Source organism: Schistocerca cancellata, chromosome 11, assembly GCF_023864275.1.
Source record: "Schistocerca cancellata isolate TAMUIC-IGC-003103 chromosome 11, iqSchCanc2.1, whole genome shotgun sequence".
NCBI classification, from domain to species: domain Eukaryota; kingdom Metazoa; phylum Arthropoda; class Insecta; order Orthoptera; family Acrididae; genus Schistocerca; species Schistocerca cancellata.
Genome location: NC_064636.1, coordinates 50030718 through 50057722, shown reverse-complemented (window position 1 = coordinate 50057722; position 27005 = coordinate 50030718). Strand labels below are relative to the sequence as shown.

Genomic DNA, 27005 nt, shown 5'->3' with positions numbered 1-27005 from the left:
TTAGCAAAAGCCTGTTGAATTGCTGTTTCCAATCAGAGTAAATGGTCAGTTGTAGATCAACCTTGCCAGAAACCACACTGATACGGGGTCAAAAGGCCCCACGATTTGAGCATGCAGCATAATTGGAAGCTAACCATCCCCTCAAGCAGTTTACAAAGGAAGTTGGCGAGGCTAATCTGTTGGTAGCTGTCGAGAGACGTTGGGTTATTCCTAGGATTAGTATGGGGAATACTGTGCTGTCTCGCCACTGCAAAGGGAAGACACCCACGAGCCAAATGCTGTTGAAGATCCTGGGTAGATGTTGTCTCTGGCTAGTGCCCGAGTGTCGGATCATCTGGTTGTGGATGGAATCTGGGCCTGGGGCCAAGTCATGTTAAGAGATGAGGGCCTGCAAGAATTCCCATTCAGTGCAGGTTCGTGTTAGGCTTCAACTTGGCAGGGGTTGAAACAGGGGGTTTCTTCAAGTCGTTGCTTCTGCTGGATAAAGATATACTATGTGATCAAAAGTATCCGGACATCCCCAAAAAGAAAGGTTTTTCATATTAGGTGCATTGTGCTGCCACCTAGTGCCAGGTACTCCTTATCAGCGACCTCAGTAGTCATTACACATCGTGAGAGAGCAGAATGGGGCACCCCGCGGAACCCACGGACTACGAACTTGGTCAGGTGACGGGGTGTCACTTTTGTCATGCGTCTGTACGCGAGATTTCCACACTCCTAAACATCCCTAAGTCCACTGTTTCCGATGTGATAGTGAAGTGGAAACGTGAAGGGACACGTACAGCACAAAAGTTTACATGTCGACCTCGTCTGTTGACCGCCAACAGTTGAAAAGGGGTATAATGTGTAATAGGCAGACATCAATCTAGACCATCACACACGAATTCCAAACTCCATCGGGATCCACTGCAAGTACTATGACAATTAGGTGGGAGGTGAGAAAACTTGGATGTCATGGTTGAGTAGCCACATGTCATGCTGGTAAATGGCAAACACCACCTCACTTGTTGTAAGGAGTGTAAACATTGGACGATTGAACAGTGGAAAAATGTTGTGTGGAGTGACGAATCATGGTACACAATGTGACGTCCGAGGGCAGGGTGTGGGTGTGGCAAATGCCCAGTGAATGTCATCTATCAGCATGTGTAGTGCCAACAGTAAAATTCAGAAGCAGTGGTGTTATGATGTGGTCATGTTTTTCAAGGAGGAGGCTTTCACCCCTTGATATTTTGCATGGCAGTGTCACAGCGCATGCCAACATTGACTTTTAATCACCTTCTTGCTTCCCATTGTTGAAGAGCAATCTGCGGATGGCGATTGCATCTTTCAACACGATTGAGCACCTGTTCATAAGGCACGGCCTTTGGCAGAGTGGTTACACGACAGTAACATCCCTGCAATGGACTGGCCTGCACAGAGGCCTGACTTGAATCCTATAGAACACCTTTGGGATGTTATGGAACGCCAACTTCATGCCAGGTCTCACCGACCGACATCGATACCTCTTCTCATTGCAGCACTCCTTGAAGAATGGGCTGCCATTCCCCAAGAAACCTTCCAGCACCTAATTGAACGTATGCCTGTGAGAGTGGAAGCTGTCATCAAGGTGGGCCAACACCATATTGAATTCCAGCATTACCGATGGAGTGCACCACAAGCTTTTAAGTCATTTTCAGCCAGGTGTCCAGATACTTTTGATCACATAGTGGAGCAGGATAGGAACAGGACGCCAATGCTGTCGCAATGTGTTCTGCAAGGACTGAAGGGTCAGTACACAGAGCACCTCGAATGACAAGACCCTGGACAGTTGATTGTCACTGGTGACCCAGAATGCCTGGACCATAGGATCCATCAGAGGCCATGCCACCTGTGAAAGCAGCCATGTCATATACCAGCTCTGCTGCAATCACTACACAGCTTTTTATGTTGGTATGGCTAGCAACCAGTTGTCCACTAGGATGAACAGCCTCACCAAACTGCGGACAAGAGAGGTTGACCATCCATGGCACAACATGCAAGAAATAACAGGCTCAATTTCAATGGCTGCTTCACACCTCAGACATCTGGATCCTCCCCTCCACTACCAGCCTTTCTGAACTGTGCACATAGGAGTTATCGTTATAACACATTCTCTGCTCCCAAAATTATCCTGGCCTCAACATACAGTTTCCACACCCTCTCTCCTGTCACCACCTCGCTATTCAGTATCCCTTCATTTTTGTGTACCATCCTCTGCCGAGGCACCTGCCCGTCTTTCCCCACTCCTCTCCTTCTGCATTCTATTTTTCCCACCTCCCTGCCCCACATTCTCCCTACATTGTGCCTGTTGGCAGTGCAGTACCTGCACACTTTGCCGACAGTGCTCCTCCCCCCCAATACACTGCTATCCCTTCCCCTTTCCCTTCCCTCACTCCTTCAGTTTGCTGGTTCCATTCCACGTCACAGCTGCATTCTGGTCTGAGCTGCCAGAATTGGTAGTCACATGCATGTGATGTGTGCTTGCTTGTGTTAGTGAATAGTGTGTGTTACTCTTCTTTTTCTGATGAAGGCTGTGGATGAAAGCTAAAGTTTAAGTGTCTTTTAATTGTGCCTGTCTGCAACTTAATATGTCATCTTTATTTTTTGGTAAACAGCAGTCTGTCTTTTCCTTACACTGTTTCTAACCACTTAACTCAGTTCATGGTTCACGGTGCACAATCACAGTTGCAGATTTGTATTCATAGCAAGTAAACTTCCACAAGTGCCTTCCAGAAGCTACTATAATCTGGTTAAAAGTACTTCATAGCTGACATCTGTCACTTCCCTCTACGATGTTGTCACATCTGATAGCAAGTCGCTTCTCAAATGCTGTGAATGTGTAATGCAGAGCAGTGTTAGAAGTGGCCACCTCGAGGTATGTCGGAAATTCGAGATGCTCAGTCAACAGCTAATTTTAAGTGACCAATGACCGAACTGTGGCAGACGATGCATTTTGTAGCCCTGAATTTAAACTCACGTTCTAACTTAACCACAGTTTCGTGATGTGCAATGTATCTGAGGAAACAACAGTCAACAACCTATGGCAGAACTAAAATCTCAATTACTTTGTTCATGGCAATTTAAGCTAACCTCTACAAAAAAGACTTCAAATCAAAAAAGTTCAGTTTCAGTGCTAAAAGGAAACTGTAATTTCTTGCTACCATTGGTTACCTAAAACTATCCTTTTACTGGCTACATGAGCTGCCACATTAGCAACCGGTGAGCAGTCCTCATTGACACTTGTTTGCATATTATAGACAACACAGGCAGATTCCAGATGAAAAAAGAATGATAGGTAGAAAAACGAGAGTAAGTAAAAAAGTCAATATGACGATGAAAATGACTTGGCAAAGAATTAGAAATAAAAAAATTACATTGAAACCAATTATCTGGATAAAAATGTCAATCAAACGCTTTTAATTAGCTTTAGAAATTAAAAAAAATTCACATCATTTGACAAGATCTGAACCTGCAGCCTTCAACATGGGTTAATCCACTAACCACTCAAGTTGTTGTTTTACACATGATTACCCAGTTGCAATGATGAATTGCAGCCTTCAAAAACTTGGTTTCATGCAATGTCGTGCAAAGCTTATCTGATATAGGCTGATCTCTGTGATTATGATAACCACATACGTGATGTTGAACTGCTTCTTGTGCAGAAGTATCCAGTATCATATATGATGAAATACGAAATTAAAGTGCCAGACCCGTGATTCGGGATCCAGACACATTGAGGAAGAATATCAGACAAGTAGCTGGAAGTGAACTGACTGTTTATTGTGATGGTTTGGCAATGGCGAATGGTTTGACGATGAGCACTCTTATTGGAGAAAACCAGCTACAACCTGTGAAGTGTCAACTATCACGTAATTTCTATCAGACTATAGTTCTGCAACATGGAGACACCCCGAGCAAGACGGCTTTAACAACTCTCGTCTACATCCAGAAATAGCTTCCACAAATTAGTAGAAACAGTTTCATGCATCTTGCTGCAACTACTTGCCAAAACTGCCAGTTGCTGGAAGTTTTTGCTCAACCTTGGAAGAATTTTCTGTGTTCAGTATTTGGTACAAAACCGTCAGTGTCAAAAACAGCCAGGCTGAAACAAACGTACCATTAGAACCACTGAAGATACACTCCCTTTGCCAGAAAAGTCTCAGAACAGGCTTTTTTTCTATTTTTAAGTTGTTGTTGTTGTTGTTGTTGTTGTGGTCCCCCTTCAGTCCTGAGACTGGTTTGATGCAGCTCTCCATGCTACTCTATCCTGTGCAAGCTTCTTCATCTCCCAGTACCTACTGCAACATACATCCTTCTGAATCTGCTTAGTGTATTCATCTCTTGGTCTCCCTCTACGATTTTTACCCTCCACGCTGCCCTCCAGTACTAAATTGGTGATCCCTTGATGCTTCAGAACATGTCCTACCAACCAATCCCTTCTTCTAGTCAAGTTGTGCCACAAACTTCTCTTCTCCCCAATCCTATTCAATACCTCCTCATTAGTTATACGATCTACCCATCTAACCTTCGGCATTCTCCTGTAGCACCACATTTAGAAAGCTTCTATTCTCTTCTTGTCCAAACTATTTATCATCGATGTTTCACTTCCATACATGGCTACACTCCACACAAATACTTTCAGAAACGTCTTCCTGGCACTTAAATCTATACTTGATGTTAACAAATTTCTCTTCTTCAGAAACGCTTTCCTTGCCATTGCCAGTCTACATTTTATATCCTCTCTACTTCGACCATCATCAGTTATTTTGCTCCCCAAATAGCAAAACTCATTTACTACTTTAAGTGTTTTATTTCCTAATCTAATTCCCTCAGCATCATCCGACTTAATTCGACTACATTCCATTATCCTTGCTTTGCTTTTGTTGATGATTTTTAAGTATGGAGTACTAAAAAGGAACAAATGATTTTATATTACCTGGTATGTGTGCATCCTTGAAATGACCTCAGCCTTGTTTCTGTACAAACTCACTATGTGGCAGGGCTGTGCTTAGCATAGCTGACAAAGTGAATCCCAGTTGTGAGCGAAGATTGAACATTAAGTTCTGCGCTAAGCTCGGGAAAACTCCTAGTGAAACGTGGACAATTATTGAGCAAGCATATGGACGTGAGGCACTTTCAAGAAGTCACGTTTTCAATTGGCACAAAAAGGCAGAGATTCAGTGCAAGACAATCCCAGAGCTGATCACCCTTCTACAGCACGTACCGATGCAAACGTGCAGAGTGTAAAGCAGTTATTGCAAGAAGGCTATCATATAACTGGGCGTGCAATATCAAAAGCACTGAATTTGAATTGTGACATGTGTGATAAGATTTTACACGAAGATTTACGAAAACAAAAACTTAATGCAAAACTCGTCCCTCAAACACTAACAGACAAACAGAAAGAGGAAAGACAAAGAATTTCTGCTGAACTACTGGAGAGAGCCAGACCTGATCCCACATTTCTGTCAATTACGAAGGTTGACGCTGACTGTGAGACCTCACACAAAGTGTCAAAGTGCTGAATTGTGGAGACCCAGATCACCAGCCTCAAAAAAAGTCAAACAAAAACTTTCGAGAACATAGACAGTGTTGAAACTTTCTGGCAGATTAAAACTGTGTGTCGGACCGAGATTTGAACTCGGGACCTTTACCTTTCGCGGGCAAGTGCTCTACCAACTGAGCTACCCAAGCATGACTCACACCCCGTCCTCACAGCTTTTTCTTCTGCCAGTACCTCGTCTCCTACCTTCCAAACTTTACAGAAGCTCTCCTGCGAACCTTGCAGAACTAGCACTCCTGAAAGAAAGGATATTGCGGAGACACGGCTTAGCCACAGCCTGGGGGATGTTTCCAGAATGAGATTTTCGCTCTGCAACAGAGTGAGCACTGATATGAAACTTCCTGGCAGATTAAAACTGCGTACCAGACCGAGACTCGAACTCAGGACCTTTTCCTTTTGTGGGCAAGTGCTCTACCATTCTATAGACAATGTTGATCACATTCTTTGACAGTAAAAGATTAGTTCACCATCAGTATGTTCCTCCAGGTCAGACAGTGAACCAAAATCTTTACATCAAAGTCTCGAAACGTTTGCAACAAGCAATTTGACGTCGCTGCCCTGATTTGTGACATTCTCAGGACTGGTTCTCACTGTATGATAATACAAGACATCATACTGCTTTATCTCTTACAGAGTATCTGGCCAGACATTCTGTTATTGTCATTATTTAAAATCTACAGAGAAAATGTTATGAGAAAAAGTCTTCATTGCTGTATTGGTGGGATCCAAATTGGAGGACGACAAATCAGTAATTTAAGATTTGCTGATGATGCCACACTGTGCACAGAACAAAAAGTGAAAATGATGGAACTACTGGTTAGGGTTAAGAGCAAAAGTGAGAAACCTGGATTGTCAATTAATAATAAAAAGACCAAGATCATGATAACTGACAGAGTTGAGTCACTACCAGTTGCACTGTCATGGGTAGGGATGCTGCATTGAATCTGACAATGATTTGGAAAGTCTGCACCCTAACCATTCATACTAAATTGAGAGTGCTGAAATCTCTGGTGTTTCCAGTCTTCCTTGGCACTAAAACATGAACAATAACTGAAGGGGACTGCAAAAGAATGGACACTTTTGAGATGCGGATATATAAGAGATTGCTGCGAACATCATGGATTGACAAATGGACCAACAACTCAATCCTTCAACAACTCAATCTTTCAAGAACTCACTCTTTCGAGAACTCACTCTTTCGAGAACTCAGTCTTTCGAGAACTCAGTCTTTCGAGAACTCACTCTTTCGAGAACTCACTCTTTCGAGAACTCGGTCTTTCGAGAACTCGGTCTTTCGAGAACTCGGTCTTTCGAGAACTCGGTCTTTCGAGAACTCGGTCTTTCGAGAACTCGGTCTTTCGAGAACTCGGTCTTTCGAGAACTCGGTCTTTCGAGAACTCGGTCTTTCGAGAACTCGGTCTTTCGAGAACTCGGTCTTTCGAGAACTCCGTCTTTCGAGAACTCCGTCTTTCGAGAACTCAGTCTTTCGAGAACTCAGTCTTTCGAGAACGCAGTCTTTCGAGAACGCAGTCTTTCGAGAACTCACTCTTTCGAGAACTCACTCTTTCGAGAACTCACTCTTTCGAGAACTCACTCTTTCGAGAACTCACTCTTTCGGGAACTCACTCTTTCGGGAACTCACTCTTTCAAGAACTCACTCTTTCAAGAACTCACTCTTTCAAGAACTCACTCTTTCAAGAACTCACTCTTTCAAGAACTCAGTCTTTCAAGAACTCAGTCTTTCAAGAACTCCGGGCAGAGAAGAGGTTGCCCAATATTTGCTTCCAGTGAATCCTACAGTTCTTTGGTCACTGAATTTGACAACAGGAGGATAACTTTGAGATGATGATCATCCGAGGCAAAGTCAAATGGTAAAGATTGTAGGGAAGACCACTGAGATGATGCATAGACCAGATAAAGGTGAAGAGTCATGAAACATGGGTCAGCTACTCTGAGATTGAGGAAAATGGAGACAGACTGTTAAAGAGGATTGTGTAATGGGTCACTAACTTTCAGCTATGAAAGACAGAGTGTTGATAATGTGCATTACATTTATAACAAAGGTAATAAATATGGTTTCCAAAAATGTAAGAATAATTCCAAGGCACTCTCTTGGTGATATAGCTTGCCACATTTTTATATCCTGTTTTTGATTATTTGATTGTACAATAGGTAAGAGTAGCTCGAAACTGACACGTATGACATTCTCAGAAAGTTTTTAACTGAGTGAAGTCCTCTGATTTTAGTTCATTCAATAGTGTTTCTTGAGAATTTAAATTGTACATCTCTGTATCAAATGAATGGGTGAGTAGGAAAAGGGGTCATGTCCCAGAAAGTAAATTTGTCAGGAGAGACAAAAAACTGAGACTACAAAATGGATTTAAGCACAGTGTCTTACGAGTTCCCACGTAGCAAGTGGCCCCTGGATGGAACAATATACACCATTACAACACACTTCAGCCACAGACTGTAGTCAGTAATCGAGTTTGAATGTACTGGGTTCAAATGGCTCTGAGCACTACGGGACTTAACGGCTATGGTCATCAGTCCCCTAGAACTTAGAACTACTTAAACCTAACTAACCTAAGACATCACAAACACCCAGTCATCACGAGGCAGAGAAAATCCCTGACCCCGCCGGGAATCGAACCCGGGCGCGGGAAGCGAGAATGCTACCGCACGACCACGAGCTGCGGACGAATGTACTGGGGATGACCCCTTTCCGAACTTGATGATGTCTGTGAGGCAATTAGCATTCTACTTGCAGAAAAAGGATTGTGTTATGCAAGTTTAAATTATTCATATTCATTGAAGTAACGAAAGAGTGTATTATGACCATACATGTTTATTCATAATGTAACCAAAATACAACCACACGCAAAAAGTACAGTGAAGCATTGTGAGTATGCTTCATCTTCATCTTGTCCATCCTTCACTGGCCACTGGCAGATACTGTTATAAAATGGTTTCTGCTTGTCAGGTATTAACTGCAGAATTTTGTTTATGTTGTCTAATGTCTTCTTTTTAATTGGAACAGGTCCTATACAAGGTGTTACAAAAAGGTACGTCCAAACTTTCAGGAAACATTCCTGACACACAAAGAAAGAAAATATGTTATGTGGACATGTGTCCGGAAACGCTTACTTTTCATGTTAGAGCTCATTTATTACTTCTCATCAAACGTACTAATGTGCTTGATGCTAGTACAGTAGAGCAATGAGTCGCATGTCAACACAAGCAGCGAAGTCAACATTACCTTCCTTCAATTGGGCCAACTGGCGGTGAATCGAGGACGTACAGTACATACTGACGAAACTAAAATGAGCTCTAACATGGAAATTAAGCATTTCCGGACACATGTCCACATAACATCTTTTCTTTATTTGTGTGTGAGGAATGTTTCCTGAAAGTTTGGCCGTACCTTTTGGTAACACCCTGTATATGCCCGTTTATACAGATGTGGCCTCTTCTCTAAACCAATACCATTCAAATGAGCTCTTCCATTGATTGGACATGATCTCCTGTTATACCAAATGATGCAAACTGATATGAAGATCAGTTACCTCTGGTAAATGTAATCTGATAGAAAAATGGATATGACCCTGTTTCCAACTCATCAGTTCAATTTATCCACTGAAACATTTATTTTTTCTTAACTTCTTGTCGTGATTTTTCTTCAATAATAATGCAACAATGATGGCAGCTGCCATGGTTCTTAAGTACGACACTGCAAACTTCCACGTGCGTTTGACCTCACCAAGTGCTTGAGGGAGTTACCTGCACGTGGAGATATGCTCTAACAGCTATCTTGGGCAACAAAAATTTGATTTTCAGTATTTCATATCATTACCGACCAAATTTAAAATGCTATCATAATCTATTTATTAAGAAGTATAATTGTATGTTAAATGTTTAGCGTCAGAACACAAGTAAATTGTGTATATATCTTGAGGCACCATAACTCACCTTCCCCAAACACCCAAGATTATATTCATTTAGCATGTGAGAATGAGAACATTTAGTGACTTCCAATGAGTTTCACATATAATTTCAAACTTCTACGAAACTTTTTCTCACTGACACTTCCCACCAAATGATGAAAGGAAAAAATTTATTGCTTCTTACACTTTTAATGTTCATGCAGTAAAACTGCTGACATTTTAATTCATTACTTCTTTCTTACAAATTCTATTTGCAACACATCTTGCAGACAATATCCACATATACCACTGAATGTGCCTATAAATTATAGCACTGTACGACACACATTTCAAGAAATAAAAACCATAAACAATGAAGTAAAAAACTAGCTTGTGCTTAAAATAGGGGTGCAAATGATTCAGACAATACTCATCTGGTGTTTCATAATAAGAGCACTTAGCGACTTCCAACAGATTTTAATTGTAATTTCAAACATTTTCTCATTTGCATGTTTAAATCATTATTTACTATTTTACTCCTTTTTTGGGATGCAAATATTTTATTCATTTCTACAAAAGCAATAGAACTTTTAGCTTTGAGTGTTGTACTTAAAACGTTTGCCTGACTGCTGTAATGTCTGCTGATTGAAAAGAAATAATTTCTCTGTAATTAGTTTATATCAGAAAATATGCATATTTATCTTTGCACTTGGCTGCACTGTATGCCTGCTGAAAATTTCTTTACAACAATGAATTGTGATTTTCTTGTCTGGGGGCCTGTGTGTTAGAAGCAAGTGGATGTCTACCAGTACGTAACATTCAGGGCAATATTAATTTATTTTGTGTGTCTCAATAAAGGGAAAATGGTATATTATCGCACATTTGTTAATATACCTCATTACTGCAATACCACACAGAACTTACTACTTGCACTGTTGAGCTCTGTTTTCCTTGCACTGTATGGAATTTTCTCCAGGGTTATCAAGTTCAGTGAAATATTTTCTTTCACAGTTTATGATTCTAATAGGATAAAAACATGCTGCATGGAGTTCAATTGAAGAAGTTGTAACAGATAGAACTGGTAAGTTATGGAGTGAGTGAATGTGAAGCTGGTGACTTAGAACTGATGATTATTCACCCAATGCAGATAAAATAACAGATGAAGGGGATATTGAAGATATTGAAGAAAATGTACTGAGCAATGACTATAATTTGTACAAGGTGTAGCAGGTTCTTTAGAACTTATAACCTGCAGAGATGAAGCTAAGGTTACTGATTTATGCCCAGAAACTAAACAAAGAAAGGCTTTAAAATGTCTTCATCTACACATATATCCATACTCTGCAAATCACAGTGAAGCTCGTGGCAGAGGGTAATGGAGTGGAAAGTGATGTATCATCCACAAAAACACAAACATAAGTGTTAAAAAGATGAACCAACATACACAAACACTAATGAAACATTTGAAAGAAAAAAAAATTGTTGCAGAATGTCTAGCAATCAAGACAATGCCCCAGGAGCATGAAGAATTTTTTCTGAGGGACTGGTGAATACTCTTATAGAACAAAGCAAAATCTATGCCAACAGAACAACATAAATTTTCTTCTAACCAAAGCAGAACTAAAATCCCTTTTTAGTATACTACTGCTGAGTGGGATCATAAGGCTCTCCATGAGAAAACGTACTGCAAACAGGCTCCACATGTCAGTGTTCCTTTAGCCTTCTACTCCATGCCAAGAAATATATTTCAGGAAATAAAGAAATTCATTCACCTGAATGACAACTCAAAAAGAGACAGAAGGGGCAAGATTTACAAACTGATTTTGTACTTTGAAAAACACAAGAAGGAATTTGTGGTAAATTTGGCATACTTCATTCAGAATGCTCAACTGATGAAATTAGGGTACATTATCATGCCAAAAATTCAGCCAAGATGTTGCTGAGGGAAAAAGACTGCCACATTTGGATATAAAATTTGATGTCTTAAGAGCTCCAATGGCTGCAGCATGACAGACAACAAACAGGGGCTTTAAGTGCAAGAGCAATAAATGAGCTAATTTGCATGATTCCAACATGCGAGTATCCAAATCACAAGCTTTTCTTTGACAACTTCTGCACCAGTGTTGACACACTCATCACCTTAGGAATGAAGAAAATTAAAGCTACTGGAGCAACATGTGAGATAAAAAAAGGGTGTAATAAAATGAATGAGGACTGTATGGCTGCATGTCTGACAAGGGGAATGAAGTTGTAGTAGTGAAATGGATGGGTGGGTGGCAACAAACAAAAGATTATGATACTATTATTTCTTGGAGCTGCACTAAAAGATACTTGTGAGCTCAGAAAAATGATATACATGTTACAATGACAATACCCACCTGGGTGGCTTTGACTTACTAAATAAGCAGATATCAATTTATAGGTAGAAGATATGATCAAAGAAGTGGTGGTGGCCATTATTCATCCAGATGACTGATATCTGCAGGGTAAACACATTGCATGCATATCAAACTGTTAATCCAAATGAGAAGCTCTCTCTCTCGGATATCTGAAGGAGAATAGTGATGATGTACCTTTCAAAGAAAACAAGATCGACACTGAAACACAGAGGAAATACAGAGGACCACAAGAAAGCAACATGACGGGAGAAATGGTGAGCACAGATGTATGACTAGATCCTGGAAACCAGTTTATTGTGCCAAATGAAACACAGCAGAAAAAATATGATAGGTGCAATGTTGGCGTACACAGCGAGTGTTTTGTTTCATTTCATACTGAATAGTAGTAGTAGTATGTTATTCTGCCTTACGGCAGGTCTTATCGTGGGTTAAGCCTCTTCCACTTTTGTCTGTCCATAGCCACTCTTTTCATTTCTAAATATTTGCCTCCTTTGATATTGTCCAGCATTTGGTATCTTCTTTTTCCTCTTCCCCTTTTCCCCTCCACCATTCCTTCTATTCCTTCCTTCAATAAACAGTCCCTCCTCAAACACTGTCCAATCCAGTTCCATTTTCTCTTTGTGATGACTTTCAGCATGTTTCTTTCTTCACCAATTCTTCTTAATACTTCTTCATTCCTTACTTGGTCTTCCCATTTAATTTTTTCCATTCTTCTCCATATCCACATCTCTAGTGCCTCCAATCTTCTTTCATCTTCCTTCCTCAATGTCCAGGTCTTTGCACCATACAGTGCAACGCTCCAGATGTAACATTTGGCCCGTTTTTTTTCCTCAGATCTTTGTTTAGTGGTCTGCAAAGTAATTTCTGTATCCTCTTGAATCCTTCTTTTGCCATTGCAATTCTTTTCCTAATTTCTGTTGAGCAATACATATCACCCATTATTACACTTCCTAAGTAATGGAGTTATTCACTTGCTCTATTTTCATACTTTTCATTTTCTTCTTGTTAATCTTCATTTCATATTTTTTCTAATTTTGTGTTTAGATTATCTAACATTTGTTCCATCTCTCTTGCGCTCTCTGCCATCACAACAATGTTGTCTGCAAATCTTATACACTCCACTCTCTGATCCCTATACAAACTCCTCTCCCTCCATCACAACTTTCATTAACAATTTCTTCCAGACAAATACAGAACAGTGTTGGTGATAAAAAACAGTCTTGTCTTACAGCTCTTCCCATACTGAACAGGCTCAATAATATTATGAACAGTTTCTATTTTGTTTATAGTTTTCTTATGGATCCTCCATGTCAAGTGGCTTACTGATCCCCACTCGACCCTCTTTAAATTTTGATAAACTTTATGCAGGATGTACATATAAGTCTTCTAGGAAGTTTTGCAAAATTATAGCTTCATAAGTAGATGGTTGGGTCACTAGCTGCCTTTTTGTCAACACAACATTTTTTGACATTGTGAGATGAATAAATAAATCATCAAGTTTGTTTTACCGTTGCTCAGAATGTAAGAAACTTGTCGTGCTGAAACTTAATGATCCTTTTCAACTTCTTAGGTGCAATACCTTAATTGTAGAACAAAAGCTCAAGTTGTGGTGAATTTATCATAATATGCTATCAAAGTGGCTCACAAATCTTGTAAGAAATTTGGACTATACTTTATTAGCCTGTATGTACTGAAAGAATAGCTTTCTGAAGCTGATTCTTTAGTCCTCTGCAGCCTGTCAAAATGTTATGCATGTGGCAATTTGATTGCACAAATAATAGCTGAGTTATTTAAGTTTAAAGTTTACTCAAAAATTTAAGTACTCAGTCTGGCTCATTTTCAAGAGGCCATAGCTCAAAAGCAGTCACTCAAATCCGATTTCTCTTTGCACCATTCGAAAGAGCTCACTTTGTTTTACCACAAAAGTCTTTCATTCTTGAGACAGACAAATTGAATGAGAACCACGTAGTTTAAAAACACGCTTTGAGCTTGACTGCAAAGGGCACTTTTGTGTGACAGAGACTGTTCAGATTTAACGGGTGCATTTTTAAATGATGTAAAGTCTTGTCATTATAAGTTAAATGTGTTTTTTATGTAAATAAAAATTATTTCAAGCTGTTTGATTTTTTAGAAATGTTTATCCAATCATTTAAATTTCTTTCATTCTGTTCCAAAATTTCCTACTAAAGTTTTCATCATCTATGATTGTTTAATATTTTTCAGGTGGAAATATACACCACCTTTACATTATCAAATATTGAAAGCAAAGGTAATTAGAAGTAAAAATTCAGTTGTAGTTTCATGGATATTAGAGATGTTTCAGTGCCATGTAGCATTGGTCTTGCAGATAATTCTGCATGTCATCTCAAACCATAAACACACCAATAAGGCTTCATACAGATCAAAGAATTTTCAATAGAACAACAACAATTACTAAACCACAAAGAAGTGAAATACGTCTTACTGAAAATACTCAAATATTCTTTCATCACAAAGCAGTTCTTTTGGACAAGCATGAATTCCTACAGAAACCTTGTTGTAGCCCTTTAGGTGCTAAGAAATATTCTTTAAAAAAAGGGTTTATGGATTGTTTATGGGGAAACAGTACAACAATTGAAAGCTGGTCAGAAGATGTGTCCAACTTGCAGGAAACAATTCTCAGCAACGAAAGCTGAAAGTCTCAGTCAACTTCAGCCTGTCAGAAGATGAATCAGAGTTTGCATATCCGTCAGGATCACTCAATACGAGTCTAACTGCTTTTGGGGTCTCCCCTCTGACACATCACAGAGTGTCAACTAGGGGTGTCAAAGGTTGTGCAAAACGAAAAGTAAGTGAAAGTCAAGAGGCAACTGTGAATAACACTGCTGGTGCTGGAGGCTGCCCAAAAGATTTTCAAACACATGGTACAAGCAAGACATGTCCTGAACATGTGAAAGAGAAGTTGCAACTGTCAAGGCAGCCTGAAAACTTGCAGATTCTGACATTAGTACTTCAGGATTGCATTAGAAAAGAGGTAATGGAAGAATCTGGTCTTCTAGAAAGGATGGTAAAAGCAACTAGAACATTAAAGGCAGAAAATAATGTATTGGCACTGCCAAAGAACAAGTGTTGCACGATGATTATACTATATTATAAAAGGCGGTAAGAAAGTTTCGATGGAAAAATACCTTCTTCTGGAGAGAAAAAAGAATCAGCATGGACCTCAAACTGGATTTTCCAAATTGAGGTGAAATTGGTGCATCACTGCAGGTGCACCCTTTCAGTCTGTGTTTGGTTTATACACTAAAATGTAAAACTATGCTTGCAAGCTGTGTAATTAAAGAAGATTGCAAGAGTCTGATCCCTTAAACAGTGAACGATTTGGAATCCGAAGACTGCATGCATTGTCAGTGTGAAATTTTTCCGGGAAAAGAACTTCTGCAACAGTTTTTAGAAATCAGTTTTGAAGACAGTGATCCAGATGATACTGTAGAGTTCAAACAGTGGGTGCACACTGATAGTGGTACATTAGAAACCAGTAGATGACCACTGAAGATTTTATTGAAGATCTGATTTCAAAAAGTGGCAAGCTTTCCACTCATCATTATATTGTGAAGCACCAAAGTAAGCACCTAAAATGCGTAAGGGAAAGCCTCAACCCAAATGAACTGATTATACTGATGGATATTGCTGAAAGTTATTCATTCATATGAATGCACGGTCTTATAGTCATATGAATTAAAGAAATCTTCTCAGGATTCCAACCGCAGCAGATGGTTAAAATCCCACAAGCTTTTAACCGCGCTCTCCCCAGCCATTGTCGAGTGGTACACGACTGCCGTGTCACCAAGGCCTCACTGTTATATAGCCGTGCTACTAACTGTGACATCATTGGTGCGCTCTTCCTTGCCAACTGTAGTAATGTTTATGTCCCGTGTTCATTGCCCCCCGTTCAACCTCGCAATGGCCAGGTACCGGGCTGTGCTGAGCTTCAAATTGCCATCCTTGTTGATGGTGTTTTCACATATTTTTAGTTCTACAGCTTCTTTTATGATTCTATCCCAAAATCTCTTCATCCTCGTAATCACAGATCTTTCGTCGAATAGAATTTGGTATCAATTTTCTATGCATGTTCTGCCAAGGCTAATTATTCAGGATAGCGTAGGTATAAGCACCATTCCTGTTCCATGTGGCATTGCTCCACAGTGCGTACTGTTTTGCCGACATAACGGCGGTCACAATGACAAGGTATCTTGTACACTCCAGGTATTCCGAGCCCTAGATCATCTTTCACAGGCCTCATTAGCTGCTGTATTTTCACTGGTGGCCTGAAGACTGATCAGATGTCGTGTCTACTTATCTACATCTATACTCTGCAAACTACCACAAGGCACATGGCAGAGGATACATCCCACTGTACCAGTTATTATGCCTCCATGTATGCTGTAATTATTCTAATCTTATTCTCACAGTCCCTATGTGAGCAATACGTGCAGGATTCTCATTGGGAGCTGGCCAATCTTCCCCAACACTGTGCCACAGAAAGGCAAAAACACAAGTCTCTTGTTTTCTTCTTCAGTGCTGTTTTTCCTGTCCCACCAGAAATAGCCTGTGATATCTGGTGATGATTGTAGCCATTTTCCCAGAAAATTTTTTGTAGGTGGCTTAGTTCTAGTGACAGATATTCAGCATCCGAGACAACTTTAGCACAGTGGATGAAGGTGTTCAGAATACCACATTTTTGTGCCGGATGGTGGTGGCCGAGAGCATGCTGGCACGAATTCCTGTGTGTATAAGTTTCCTGTACACACTGTGGTTGAGGTGTCCATCAGGTCATCCGGTGAACGAGGATGTCACGGAAGGACGATGCACCATCTATTTCTATTTCCATCATACACCTAATAAGGTTATGAATGCCACTCAGGTGTTCCCGGAATTCTCCCAGCTTTTCACATCCGTGGGGGCCGGATGATGCACGTATAATAGATGTACGGATAAAAGCAACTTGGGTTATCTGGAGCCATTCCCAAAGCGACGTCCTCAAATTTTTCTATAAAAAGGCTGGCTGTGGATGGTGCTAATGGACTTCCCATTGCAACACTGTCCAACTGGTCGAAATACTGGCCACAGCATAGGAAATATGCTGATGCCAATGTGTACTTAAACAATCCTGCCATCATATTGTCAAATAACTGAGAGAGATCTACGCAGTTTTTGACAGGAACACACATAAATAAGGAGACCACATAAAAATTGACCATTATATAACCTCGACCGTGATGCAGATGTTTAATTCGGTTGATAAAATTGTCGGTGTTCTTGTGTGATGCTTACAGTGATCCACAATCAGGTGTGGTGGGACTAGGGCTTAGAACACCAGGAGTGTATAAAATACCATGTCAGCTGCGTCAGCCAAACAGTACACACTGTGGAGCAACGCCAGATGGAACACGGGAGGCGCTTATGCCTATGCTATCCTGAGAAATCAGCCACAGCAGAACACACTTCACAAAATCGACACCTAATTCTATTTGACAAAACATCTGTCATTGTGAGGACAAATGGATTTTGGGATGGGTCGTAAAAGAAGCTGTAGAAATAAAAATATCTGAAAAGCCTGAGATCCGGCCATCGCGAGTTTCAAGCAAGCATGACGGACGCGCGATAAAAACATTACAGCAGTCAGTAAGGAATAGCAAACCGGTGACGTGACAGCCAGCAGTGCGTCTACACTCCTGGAAATGGAAAAAAGAACACATTGACACCGGTGTGTCAGACCCACCATACTTGCTCCGGACACTGCGAGAGGGCTGTACAAGCAATGATCACACGCACGGCACAGCGGACACACCAGGAACCGCGGTGTTGGCCGTCGAATGGCGCTAGCTGTGCAGCATTTGTGCACCGCCGCCGTCAGTGTCAGCCAGTTTGCTGTGGCATACGGAGCTCCATCGCAGTCTTTAACACTGGTAGCATGCCGCGACAGCGTGGACGTGAACCGTATGTGCAGTTGACGGACTTTGAGCGAGGGCGTATAGTGGGCATGCGGGAGGCCGGGTGGACGTACCGCCGAATTGCTCAACACGTGGGGCATGAGGTCTCCACAGTACATCAATGTTGTCGCCAGTGGTCGGCGGAAGGTGCACGTGCCTGTCGACCTGGGACCGGACCGCAGCGACACACCGATGCACGCCAAGACCGTAGGATCCTACGCAGTGCTGTAGGGGACCGCACCGCCACTTCCCAGCAAATTAGGGACACTGTTGCTCCTGGGGTATCGGTGAGGACCATTCGCAACCGTCTCCATGAAGCTGGGCTACGGTCCCGCACACCGTTAGGCCGTCTTCCGCTCACGCCCCAACATCGTGCAGCCCGCCTCCAGTGGTGTCGCGACAGGCGTGAATGGAGGGACGAATGGAGACGTGTCGTCTTCAGCGATGAGAGTCGCTTCTGCCTTGGTGCCAATGATGGTCGTATGCGTGTTTGGCGCCGTGCAGGTGAGCGCCACAATCAGGACTGCATACGACCGAGGCACACAGGGCCAACACCCGGCATCATGGTGTGGGGAGCGATCTCCTACACTGGCCGTACACCACTGGTGATCGTCGAGGGGACACTGAATAGTGCACGGTACATCCAAACCGTCATCGAACCCATCGTTCTACCATTCCTAGACCGGCAAGGGAACTTGCTGTTCCAACAGGACAATGCACGTCCGCAAGTATCCTGTGCCACCCAACGTGCTCTAGAAGGTGTAAGTCAACTACCCTGGCCAGCAAGATCTCCGGATCTGTCCCCCATTGAGCATGTTTGGGACTGGATGAAGCGTCGTCTCACGCGGTCTGCACGTCCAGCACGAACGCTGGTCCAACTGAGGCGCCAGGTGGAAATGGCATGGCAAGCCGTTCCACAGGACTACATCCAGCATCTCTACGATCGTCTCCATGGGAGAATAGCAGCCTGCATTGCTGCGAAAGGTGGATATACACTGTACTAGTGCCGACATTGTGCATGCTCTGTTGCCTGTGTCTATGTGCCTGTGGTTCTGTCAGTGTGATCATGTGATGTATCTGACCCCAGGAATGTGTCAATAAAGTTTCCCCTTCCTGGGACAATGAATTCACGGTGTTGTTATTTCAATTTCCAGGAGTGTATATAACAGCGAAGCCACAGCGACACGACAGTAGTGTATCACTTGACAATGGCAAAGAACAGCTCGGTCAAAAGCTCGTGGGATTTTAACCAGCTGACATGGCTGGTCCGAGATTCAGCTCAATGTTATCACTGGGATAACAGCCAAGCAGCCATGTGTTGTGTACTTCAGAAATAACTTAGCCAACAATAGCATTAGCTACTGTGTCATAAGTGACAGCCTGTGGCATGACACAATCATTGTACATGCTCTTTTCGTGAAGTTCATACAAGATCTAAAGTGTCACCTTGAAAAAAATCTACTTCAGTGATGGGTCGGCAACACAGTATAAAAACTTCAAAAAAATCCTGAATCTTTGACATCATCAACCATCAAAATGACTTTTGAATCTCAGCTGAATGGAACTTTATTGATATAAATCATGATGGAAAATCTCCTTATGATTGAGTAGGAGGAACCGTAAAGCACTCCACATCAAGAGCAAGCCTTCAAAGACCAAGCAAGGACCAGATTTTGACATCAACTGATTTGTTTAAACACTGCAGAAAGAATATCAGTGCAATACAATTAATTTTGTTTCAAAAGAAGAAACTGAAGCATTAAAAACTGAGAAAGAAGAAAGGTTCAAAACTGACTGCTCACTATCAGGAACATGTGATTTGTGCCACTGAATGAAAACCAAATATGCATTGTAAGAGTACTCAATTATATAAATTGTTTTGTGTTAAACACACTGTTCTACAAAAAAAAAAAAACTTTTTTTCTATTTCTGATAAAAAATATTGTGATCCTAGTTGTACTTTGGGTGCTGAATTAAAAACTGTTTTTGGTTTTTTTCTGTCAGGGATAGTTTATGAGTAATCGCAATTTTATTTTTCTTTTCAGTTTCTGATATAGTGCAGCAAACGTGAGGTGAAATTCGACAAACAAATGCACATCTTTATGATGTTATAAGATCATCACATTAATTGAGGGTGGAATCTAACATATAACACAGTAACCTTTGTGTATACACTTTGAAGCATTTATTTGACATGAGAAATTACAGAAAATTGACAAACAATGAGCCACTGCCTTGTAATGCACATCACTTTTTTCTCTTGTATTGTGAATCTTTCTTTTCTCGAATGATATTCCAACAATAATCTGCTAACATAGAAGGTACCCACTTCCCTTCATAGCGCCTGTCTATGGTAGAAATGTCTTTATGGAATCTTTCCCCATGTTCATCTGATACGTCATTACAACTCTCTGTGCAGTAGTCCAGATGAGAGTCCATCATTGTACCTTCAAAGACATATTGCACCCCAAATCCTGATATGCTTTGATCATATCCTTCACCATTGCTTTGTAGTTAGCAGCTGTTCTTCTTCCGAGGAAGTTTTCCGACACCATCTTGAAACAGTCCCATGCGGTTTTTTCTTTATCAGTTAAACATGCTTCAAAATTTGCATCTTTCTCCAGCTCCCTGATCTGTGGGCCCACAAATACACCTTCCTTTATTTTTGCAGCTGAAAGACGGGGGAATTTGGTAGCCAGATACGCAAACCCACAGCCTTTTGGATCCATGGTCTTCACGAATTGTTTCATCAGGCCAAGTTTGATGTGAAGCGATGGAAGTAGTATATATTCAGGAGCTACCAGACTTTCACAATGTACATTCTTTTCGCCAACTTTCCATCTCCATCTTCGCCTAGGCCATTTCTTTTTCACGTAGTGAGAATTTCGGTCTTGACTATCCCACTCGCAAATAAAACAGGCATACTTAGTGTAGCCTTGTTACATTCCCAGTACCATAGTAATTACCTTGAAATCTGCACATATTTTCCATTTGTGTTCATTGTATTTTAATGAATTTAGCATCCTTTGTACGAATTCGTAATTCTCTTTTGTCAAAGTAGAGTAATCTACTCGAACAGAGGGTATTTTATTTCCGTTATGGAGCAAAATACCCTTCAGACTTGTTTTCGATGCATCTATGAAAAGTCTCCACTCCTGTGAAATATAAGTGACGTTCAGCACTTTCATCAGGCCAACAACGTCATTGCAAAATGTCAGTGCTTCGTCAGTTGAAAAATAAGAAATAAAGGCATGTTCTCTGTGCCTGAACGCATTGATTTTAGTACTTTGGTGCAGTAGATTATACTCTTGTAAGATTGAACCAAGCAGCTGCGCCTTTTATTTACTTAGGCCTAGACCACATACTAAATCATTTAAATCTGCCAGTGTTAACAAATGTGGCGATGACTCACTTGTGCAGTGATATAAAGAATCATCATCTGTGATTTCTTCAGTACTACTTATTTCACAGTCACTCGGAATTTGACCTCGAGCTCTTGAAGGTACTGGAAGGTTGTCGGAATGCTGCACTGGCATTCTTGCTGAAGGCAGATCTGGGTAAACAATGTGCCTCTTCGACTTTTTGTTTGTAAAACCCTGAATTTTTGTTAGACAGAAATAACAATCAGTAACATGGTCCTTAGGCTCCCTCCACACCATGGGAACAGCAAACAACGCCACATTCTCTTTACCTTTCCACCACTGAATTAGTCTGCAGTAACATGTAGCACAACAGAAATGTGGTGCCCATTCTTTATCTTGGTCCCCTACCTCTACTCCAAAGTAATGTTTGTATGCTTTCTTTATGACTGAAGAAATTTTCTTCCTATTTCTTGCAAAAGTGAACTTCCCACAGATGTAGCAGAAGTTGTCCGGCTTATATCGACATACACGACGACGTGGCATTTCTGCAAATTTAAAAATACCACTTTGGTAATACACCTGTATTAAATTAATAGTAGGGAACCAGAGGAACGCTGATGAGTAAAAACAAGCAGTCGTTTTACCTTCAGCACCAGGCTCCATCAGTTTACACACAGGAACTAAAAAATTCAACCGTGCTCGGAAATATGACAGACAGTTACTTGTCAGCCAAAACACCCACTTGTTAAGACTGACACAAATTGCGGCAAACACCACTGTTGTAAACTCGATGCACCTGCCCCTAGGAGGCATGAAGCTTTACTTCCGAGGCAGCGACCGGCTGTCGCCGTTCGAGTTAATGAGATGTTTCAGGTGATCTTAATGACATAGGTGTGGCGGGGGATAACCTAATGATGTCTGATTCTTCCCACCTGCTGTTGCACAAGAAATCATCACGTTCAATCACTACAGGATGCGGCAACATACCCGTATTTCTCTATAACGTCTCTGTGTTTGCCATGAATTGTGAATATACATATATATACATATTACATAAAAAGTATCCCTGACAATGATATTTTGTTTACATATTCGAATTTCGCACGGTAACATCGTCTAGAAGCACATACTTTAATATCAGAAATAGAACCCATGTCAAACAGTGATTGGCCAAAGTCAGAGAATAGTTTATCACAACCAGGCCTATACACTGTCTGAATTTATGTTGGAAAATGGTGAATTGGTAATGTCTCTGACATTTCAGATGAAGAACATGATGTGTTAATCAGTTTCATGCATCCCAATGGACCTGAACATTCATTCTACTTGCCAGCCAGCAGTATGTTTGTTGGATTCCAGACCAATTCATTATTTCTGTCATTTCAGCTCCATCATCAACAAGCATGGGTCAGCATTACAGCTTGCCAGAATCAACTGTAATTGCTGTTATCAGCACATTCAAGCAACTGAATCAAAGAGAACTGAAACCATATAGCCTGGCAACCATAAACAGTACAATTGTAAGTGGCAAAGCCACTACTGACCAAAACAAAACTGTGCAAATGTATGTGGTCTTAACCTAATGAAAACATAAGTTTATTTGTTCTTAAATGCAAAGTCTCAAAAATAAAAACAACTTTTTCTGATCAAACAAAATATACTCTTTTTTAATGAAGCCAAAAATCTGAGTGATCCCCTTTAGGATATGGCCTCTTGATAATGAACTAAAATTGACTAATCAAACATTTGAGTAGACTTTGAACTTAGGTAACTAAGTTGTTATTTGAGCAATCAAGGTGTCATTTGTTGCAGGGTTTCTTGAAATGCTGACAAGCTGCAGATGACTTTAAAAATCGGCATTCTTTAAATCACGAGCAATGATAAAACAAAGTTGATGATTTATTCATTTAAGTTACAATATCAAAAATTTATGCTTCACAAAAGGGAGTCTAGTGGCCCAACCATAGTACTTATGGAGCTGTAATTTGAAAAGGGGTCATGTAATTCCCTTGTACATCCTGCAAAAATATTATCAAAATTGAATATGGTCAAGTGAAGAGCTCACCTAAATTTTGGCCACTTAACATGCAATGATACTTATAGTTTTCTGCATTGACAATAACACTGTACATTTCGATACCTAATTTTGCCAATGTCTCCCAAAATGGGTTAGTTTTTATACTGATGTAGTGAAATTTTTCGAACCAGTTGTTTCTTTTTGCCAGGAAGTTTCAGTTTTTTCTTTCATTTATTGCTTCAGTAGTTTGAAGCTGTTTTATGTTTAGGAGGTCGAGTCTTTAAGGAATCATTGGTATAAGGATATGGCAAACAAGGTACTAAAAATGCGAGGGTGATCTACATGCAGCTTTTACCCAATTTTCATGTCTTACATTGATTCAATGCACATCCCTGAACGTTCTCCGCCTCTGTGGAGGCTGCGGTACAAGAAAGAATAAAATTAAAAATTAACCTTACGAATGAACGAAAAAAAACTAACCTTACTATTTTCTGTCAAAAACTCCTGCCACTCGCTACGAACACCATTAGCTAATGAACTGTGGGTACCAGAAGCCTCTTAAATAGAGAACCTAGACAGTGCATTTGCAGATAACAGCTCCTTAAGTCGTATCTGTGTCGGATTACGTAAAAGGGCACCCGATGTATCAGTTAACTAAATTATCAGAGGTATGCTATCAGGAAACACATGTTAATGTGTAGACAGTACTTCAATAATGTTGTGCAATACTGCGTAAGTTCTCCCTCGATAGCTCAAGAGAAACGTGCAATAATATTCTGCAATACTGAGTCTGGTTAGTATTTTTTTTTTTTTTTTTTTATCAAGACGCTGCTGCTGTGTCAACACTTCCACTTTCTGGAAAGCAGAAAAAACGGATATGGATGAAAATTGGCATAAAGGACCTTCAAAGATTCGCTCGCGAAAAATTGTTGACAGAATGAAGGTTGAACAACATAAAAAAAAAAAAAAAATCACGCCATGATGGTTCAGCAACAAATCGTTGTTAATATTTCTGTTTAAGTACTAATCTGCTCTAACATCTCACAACGCTGGCAGTGATTTATATATTTCAGTGCACTCTGCAAAGACCACATTCCACATATTTTTGAAATCATTTTCAACATGGAGGTAGAATAAGGGGAGATGGCACTACAGACTTAACGCTGTACGTTGTTTTCAAGCCAGTGGGCGGGGCCTGCCGCCATCTTGGATCCCCCAAAACATTAGCAGACGAGTGTTTACAATTGCTTCTTATTCGTCATTTCTGTCTTGTGCACACGATATTTGTGTTATATAGTAAATGTTACACAGTTCAAAGTGAACAACACAGCATAAGGAACGCAACGTCCATCGTTTTTCTTGTCTTAAATGCGTATTCGATACAGTAATACGACACGAAAATACGACGCGTCTGGTCTCAGTACTGTAATTCCTTTTTGTTTATACACTTCAAATAACCGAGAAGAGAAGTATGTGATATGAAAAACGTGCTTTCGTAATCCATTTCTATTCACTTTCATTGTGTTTGTGTCGATTATTGATAAAGCCAGAACGCCAAAAGCAATGATTGATAGTAACGTGTAATACAATAACAAAGTGAAATTAACATATCTATGAACAAATTCTACACTTTTATTACATACAGTTAATTCCGTTGCAATCTCCACATTTCAGTTACTACACGTGCGTAACTATTGCAATTGAAATCTCCAGACAAGTAGTTCCGGATATTGAGGTTTTAAACCGTAATTTTATGGCAGCTGAATTCCATATTGATATGCTACATTTCACGAACCTTTTGCAAGTGAGCAGGATAAGCGGAAAAAATTGATGGCACAGCATCTTCCCTAATGCGGACTGACGAAACTGATGTTCGATCAATATCTTCCTCCCGGAAATGCTGCGAACATATTTTACTGTACTTGGTTGGTTTCCAATCTTTCCTTCTCAAAGCGTTCACCCAGAGAGCTCTTCGCGTTGGACTGATAGGAAATCTAAAGTCAAATCGCAGAAATAAAACCATACAGTAAAACTTTACAGTGTATACGAATTTCAAGTATATATAAGAAAATAGCGCTTAAATAAGTCCTCTTACGAATGAAATGTGATTTGTTTAAACTTTAGACTACAATCAGAACGATTAGTACACCCGTAAGAGACGCAAGCCGGCATTTTTTTTTATCAAAACACTTCACGTCCACACGGAATCAAACCACCAAATGCGAATGTTTTGGGGTAGGTAACATGGCGGACCTTCTCTAGGGTTGGCTTCAAGTTTGTGACGTCATGACAACTCCTCTTATTTTTACCTCCATGATTTTCAAAACAACAAACCGCGAATACAAACATGCTCAGAGTCTACAGCAAAAGTAAAGAGTGGCAAGAATATTGTCGATACAGCACAGACGCGCAGCGAATGTCTGCGCTGAAATTCCGGGAATGGAAATCGGTGTAAAGCGATCATACCGAACTCGGCTTCAGAGAACACCTGGCTACGAGTGTTTTACCATTCTGAAAATAGCTACGCTAGCCTACTACCTTATAAGTTGCTTGTTCTCATTTCGCTTTCTTTCTTTATGTTTCGTCTGTTGTTTTGTATTTGCTGCTGGAATTTACTTATTTTTTATAGAATTTATACAATGAAAGAGGCGAATACAGTAATCAGGTTCAGAAGTATGTATGTAGCAGTATTTATTCGGAGATGAAGACGCTAGCATGGAATAGAGTAGTGTGAAGAGCTGCAGCAAACCAGTATTCAGACAAGATCACAACAAAAACATTGTTATCGTGATGATCGGCACTGTTTAAATAATCTGCACCTTTTGCCCATTCCTTTTGTTTTAAAAACGGTAGTCTCCGTAACATAAATACACTGTAAAGATAGAATACCTATACTCTTAAACAAGGGCTTGTAGGAGTTTCTAGGTTTATATACTTTATGATTCTAATGGCCTCTTTCTGTATTCTGAAAGCTCACTTAGCTGTCTGAAAGTTATTCCAGATTATTGCCCCCTATTTAAGGTGGGGATGAAATGCATAATAGATACCAGTAACTGTGTTTTTACATAACATCCTCATTTCAAATAGCATTGAAGCTGAAGCTATTTATATTTACCACCACGAACTCAGTGAAAGAGTTAATAAGTAGCTCAGTCAGGTCTAGAGCTCAAATTGCGATGGTACGCTAACAGTATTCCTGTGGGGAAAAAAAAAAGAAAAATAATCAGAGTTATCAAACGAATATTGAATAGATCAAAATGGTTCAAATGGCTCTGAGCACTATGGGACTTAGCTTCTCAGGTCATCAGTCCCCTAGAACTTAGAACTACATAAACCTAACTAACCTAAGGACATAACACACATCCATGCCCGAGGTAGGATTCGAACCTGCGACCGTAGCGGTCACACGGTTCCAGACTGTAGCGCCTAGAACTGCTCGGCCACCACGGCCGGCTTGAATAGATCACTGCATCTTATAGGCCATCCTTCTCAGTGACTTACAACATTAAATGTATTACTGTAATACACTAAAAAAAGTACGATATTCCAAAAGCAAAGAAAAGTTGGATGAGTCATTATCACAAAGACGTGCTGTTCATGGACGTGACCTTTCATATGGTAGTGATCTAGATTTCGGTTTCAGACTTAATAAATCTTAGTAGTTTCAACTTTTCTGGGATAAAGATGTCAATCAGTCAGCCTTACCAGTGATACAGATGCCTAGAAAAATATGAGAGTTCTGTGTCATACACCA

General features: G+C 40.5%; 1 protein-coding gene across 1 annotated transcript in view; it reads right to left on the bottom strand.

Annotated features, from left to right (window-relative positions):
* LOC126108799 (uncharacterized) overlaps nucleotides 1-23984 on the bottom strand; it is a 235245-nt gene extending 211261 nt beyond the window's left edge. The window contains exon 1 of the mRNA XM_049914161.1: nucleotides 23732-23984. The gene's annotated coding sequence lies outside the window, so the exon portion shown is untranslated. The remainder of the gene's footprint in view (nucleotides 1-23731) is intronic.
* Between the last annotated feature and the right edge of the window lie 3021 nt (nucleotides 23985-27005).